Genomic DNA, 5,806 nt, shown 5'->3' with positions numbered 1-5,806 from the left:
TAGCTTCTTTCATACCTTCCAATGAGTCTGCAACAGCATGGATCCCTAGTAAATGCAATACTCTTGAGGCAACATGGTAGAGGAGAAAGAGATCTAGAATCCAGTCTTGGTTGTATCACTCATTAACAAGGAATTTTAGGGCAAATTCATTTTTACTTCTCTGGAATTCTCATTCTTCATTGACAAAATGGAGAGGAGGAGAGAATAAGCCTAGCTGGTAAGATCCCAAGTCCCCCACTTCGGAATCATCCAGAGAATTTCTACTTTTTATCTGTTCTATATAACTATATAACTACATATATATATATATATATATATATATATATATATGTGTATATGTAGTTATATATATATATCTCTCTGAGATTTTTTTAGATAAAAATTTGTTTGAAAAAATAAAAGGGTCTGCTCCTTTAAAAGCTTTTTAAAATTACTGTTTTCGTCACAATCCACCATGGGGATACTGAAACTCAGAGAGATGTAATGCTTTGCCTCCTGAATTTACTTTGTGAAACCATTGCCTTCAAACTACTTTGTCGAAACGACTGCCTTGAAATCATTGTGTTGAAAAGGCCACTAGGACCACTTGCATCCTTATCCGGGGGGTTGCTAACATTCTCTCTTGTCTTACCACACAAAGGACAACTATGGAAGCTCTAACATACAATAAAAATACGTGATTAGTGGCATATTTCCCATAGGCAGACCAAGATCCAAACCTGATGCACAGTCCCACCAAATTGCAAACCACACCAATCTTTTGGGAAGATGTGACAGAGGAACAGCAAGTGATTCAGTAAGCCAGGAAACTTACTATGTTCAGGTGGTGGGGTGTACAAAATGCTCCTTGAAAGTAAGAACAGTGTCTTATTCATATTCATATGCACATATTTATATTGAATAGATGACACAGTATCTGCCTCAAAGGGACTTATATCTTAGTATATTATATTGCATGTACAACTTTAATCTATCTCCATCAGTATGATAGCCAAGCCGATCAGACTGATTGTAGGCCAATATCTGCGGTTGCTCAGATATGACTTGCCTTGTCTCTCTCCAAATTTCGTCACAGAGCTCCTAGCTCTCACTGTCATCTATCCCAGAGATGGTCAGTAAAATTACTGATAAGGAAGATTTTAGCTTTCTTTTTCACGTATTTCCATAACTTTTCTGAAAAATAAAATAAACTCCCACCCTCATTTTGTTATATAAGAAAGAATCATGATTACGTATTCTGATCACTTACTGTCTGTGTGAACTTAAGTGGTCCCTTTCTACCCCTGTGCATCATTTTTCCCATCTGTAAAATGAGAAGATTCAGACTAAATGATCTCTGAATTCTTCCTCGGATTCAAGCGTCTATTCAAGATTCAAAGATCTATTATTATGAGTAAATGTATCACTTTAACCCACTGAATTGGTTTTCTTAGCTGTCTGCACCATTCGATAACTGTTTATTTAATGCTTACTAGCTGCAAGAATTTCACTCAGAAAGAAAAAAGCAGCAAGAGGAAAGTGTTGATTCTGTTCATGATAGATAATATTATTCATTGGCACAAATTGTGTTTTCTGGATTTTTTTTCTAGTCAACCAAGAGTAACCATGGCAACATAGGTTAAGTTGACTATTGCCCCATAGTAAAGTGTCAAATTCTTAACAAATTCCTCCTCTGCATCAGTGATAGGGGAGTAAGAAACGTGCTACTCATTTCTGAAGCTCCGTTAGTTAAAATTGATGCCGTAAGCTGGGTAATTTCAACAGACTCTTCAGAAATTCTGTGACAGATCTTTTAAGGGTAGAAGAGCAATCTACTACCAAAAAATGAGATTACCATTTTTTAATGTCCTTTTCCATCCATATAACTTAAAATCAATAAACTGGGTTCTTGAGGAATGTGGTAATCAAGAGGAGATTAACATTATAAAGATTTTGTTATAAATGTGAAGTCTAGGGGCCGACCCCAGGCCCAGTGGTTGAGTTCGAGTGCTCTTCGGTGGCTCAGGGTTTCCCCAGTTTGGATCCTGGGCACAGACGTGGCACGGCTCGTTGGGCCATGCTAGAGCGGCATCTCACATAGCACAACCAGAGGCACTCACAATTAGAATATACAACTATGTACTCGGGGGCTTTGGGAAGAAAAAGAAATGTGAAGTCTGGTCAATTTTTTAAATGATTAAAATCAGGAAAGAATTTATTTGTTTTTTTAAAGATTGGCACCTGAGCTAACATCTGTTGCCAATCTTCTTTTTGGTTTTTTTTCTTTTTCTTCTTCTCCCCAAAGCCCCCCAGTACATAGTTGTATATTCTAGTGACAGGTCCTTCTGGTTGTGCTATGTGGGATGCCACTTCAGCATGGCCTCACAGGCGGTGCCATGTCCATGTCCCTGCCAGGGATGTGAACTGGCAAAATCCTGGGCCACCAAAGCAGAGCACATGAACTTAACCACTCAGCCCTGGGGCAGGCCCCAGAATTTATTTTTTTAATTGTCTCCTAAGTAGCGTAAGAAAAGATCGATGGAAAAATCACATCATGTATGGGAAAAAATGAGAAATAAAACAGGCATCATGAAAAAAATGTTTTTAAGGTAGAAAACTTGAGAAATACCACTCAAAGAAATCACTTGAGATGTAGATGAAATTAATTACATTTGAACTGATGTTTATTTCATCTTAATTTCATCATTGTGTTACAGTGACTTTAACTATAGTGCCTAAGTTAACAAACAGGCAGTGTTCGTTAAGTTGAACTATCTCCGAGATACAGATATTTGAACATTTCTTATCATTTCCTTAGTATGACATGTTGGAAGTCATGCCTCTCTGCCTGCCTTTCATGTAAAGATTCTTCTGAACACTTTCCACATATGCCAAGTTTTTAATCCTTCCTTACCTCCTCTTACTCTCACCTCAAATTTTACAGGAAGACCCAAAAAGATCAAAGTCATCTTCTGTGAGTTCCCTCAAGTTCCTTTCCTTCCATTTCCGAAGTCCTCTCTATTCACTCATTTCCTCATTTTCTTTTTGTATTTTAGTGAAAGAAATGTCTCCTCACAATTTTAAGCCAAATTCATCCCTACCACCACTTTGATTCCATTACTCTCCTTTGCCTCTTCCCCTCAAGCACACTCATCTCTCCTTTTCTGTATTCACTTCCTGTACTTCCATCTCTAGCACATGTCCTTCATCTAGGCTCCAGATCAAACCTCACCAACTGTTGGGTGGATATTTTCAGGTAAATGTTTCCTAGACTCCTTAAACTCAATGTTTTTTTTTTTAAATAAAACTCACCATTGCCTTGTAAATTCCTATCCAACACGTTGACTCTCCTCATTTCCTCATTTTGTTTAACGGTCCTATGCAGTTACTCTGTGTCATCTTGAATCATATCTTGAACCATCCCTGCCCCTCACCATCCCCTACATCCAAGTAGTCACCAAATCCTATTGATTGTAACACTGTAATATTGATGACATCTGACTTCTGCTTTGTGGTCAAGTTAACCCAAGTCAAGCCCTCATTCTTTCCCAATCTTGCTACAAAAGCCTCCTGAGTCATCTTTCTGTCTCTATTGTCATTTCCCTCCTTCCATCCTTCATACTATCACCAGGGTGATTTCTTAATATACAGCTCTAATCATGTTTAATCATGTACCTGCTCAAACGCCGTTGCTGGAATCACAGAATAAAACCTACAAAATAAAACCTAAACTAATTATCATGTTATTCCATATCCTCAGCAACATGGCCTGAATCATCCTATGAACCTTGCTTTTTAGATTTATTTAACAGCTCTCTCTGTTCTAGAGATAATCACAGTACATGCCTGTCTTTGTAGACCTTGCCCACTTTATCTGCAGCCCTGTTCTCATGTCTCTTTATCAAAACCCAAGGCCAGTCCAACTCTCAACTCTTCCATGAGGACTTTTTTTTATCCCTCTATTTGAAATCACTTTTCCCACTTTGTGTTCCCTTCATTCTCCACTTGTTTGTACGAGGTTTTCCTTATATTTGCTATGTTCCTACAAATTCTGGCACAATATAGACACTTGTAGTTGTGATGTGAATTGAATCAATGCATAACTGATGCAATACACTGAAGTATCGTTGTGGTGATATTGTGTTGTACCATGCGAAATCACAGTTTCTCTTGGTAAACAATGGTTGAGTACCAAATGGTTATTTCATATGATTTACTTATAACCTAATACTTAGCTCTATAGTTGAATTTTCTACTATTACTTTTTTTCTGGAAGTGAATTTTCATGGTCTAGCTGGGTCATGATTTAGTTAGAGTGCCATGGTTTTCATAGTTAGAACAGAGAATGTCAAACATTCTTATTTGTATTCCTACCTTTTCAGCAGTCTCATTTTATTCCCTGGATAATGTCATCTAAATCACAACACTAAGGTCACGTATGCTTGAGGCTAACACCGAAACACAGTGCATCACTGAAAAAACGTTAGCACATGCACTTAACGGAAACCAGTAATTTTGGCCAAAAACACTATGGCCAAACATCCTGATTCAGTGGAAAACTTTAATTTTGGTTCAGCTGATCTGGTTCCACTGAAAGGATACTACCACATTCTTGCTGCACTTTAGAAATGATCGGAATTCTAATTTCCTTCTTTAAATTCACATAGCCTGTTCACAGGAATTACTAAGGAGTTTTCACACATGCAAATTGAATACACTTGTAACCTCTCTATAATGCACTCCACTCCACTGAGCACACAGAGGTAAACGATTTCCTGGATATGGTGGATTACCCGGACGCCAGTCAGTGTATTTGAGTCACACCTTGCATTTCTTCAAATACCAAATAAGTTCTTTGGAAGTCGAAAATCACCAGTTTTAAAATATGATTTTATTGTCCTAAATTTAAAATGTCCTTTTTGATTATCCTGGTCAATTAATCTTCTTAATGGTCATAATCCATTATCAACTGTGTCTCAGATGTTATATTATTCTGGTAATTTTACATAATAGCATATTATGGGAAGGATAAAACGATTCTTTAAACTTGACTGGTTAATGTACAATTAATTATACACAAACTTTCAATAAATAATAATTTGGAAATACGTCAAGTTTTTTTTAATCATATGTTCTTAAACAAAATCAAGCATCTATTCATTCCTCCTTTGGATTCCGAAAGGAAAGAAATAGGTGCCTTACCAGCTCACATTCTGAAATAATTTCCAGGCTCAACCTATGTATCTGAGCCAGTGTGACACCCTTAAAAACTCTTTTTCACTGATTGCCAAAGCTGCAGGTGTACTACAAAGAGGCTCAGTAAATTCCTCTAAGTTCCATCTTCAACTCTCCATCATCCATTTTGCTCTGGCCCTATATTTCAGATCTCTATCCTACTTTATCATTCACAGATTCTGCCCATCTGCCTTACTGTCTTGTTTGGAATCCTTGGTTGGATTGTATGTTTATCTGGCTTCAATTTTTGTTTTCACCCTGGATCCTCTCACTTAACCCTCTGTAGACCAAGGGCCAGATCCCTCAACCCTTGGGATTACAACCAGGCACAATACCCCAGGCTTCAGCTTGTCCAAGAACAGAGTCAGATACTCTACCTGATCTAATATTCACCATTCTGTAATCACAAAACCAAACCCACATACCAAATACTTTTGAAAGTTTTCAAAACACAGGAATCAAGGCAAATTCATTTTGACAACTAGATTAAAAATGTTAAACAATAACGAGGGGGAGAGCGGCGGTTCTACAAAGTGATTTGGAGTCAGAGGATGTAAGTTTCAGTCCCTGCTCAACCACATACTAGCTGACG

At 37.6% G+C, this 5,806-nt stretch overlaps 1 non-coding gene across 1 annotated transcript; it reads right to left on the bottom strand.

Annotated features, from left to right (window-relative positions):
- Positions 1–511: 511 nt before the first annotated feature.
- On the bottom strand, positions 512–636 carry LOC124246246 (U6atac minor spliceosomal RNA). The gene has a single exon (XR_006890449.1). It is a non-coding gene; the product is annotated as a U6atac minor spliceosomal RNA (small nuclear RNA).
- Between the last annotated feature and the right edge of the window lie 5,170 nt (positions 637–5,806).

Source organism: Equus quagga, chromosome 10 (genome assembly GCF_021613505.1).
Source record: "Equus quagga isolate Etosha38 chromosome 10, UCLA_HA_Equagga_1.0, whole genome shotgun sequence".
Lineage (NCBI taxonomy): Eukaryota > Metazoa > Chordata > Mammalia > Perissodactyla > Equidae > Equus > Equus quagga.
This window is presented reverse-complemented; position numbering and strand designations above follow the sequence as displayed.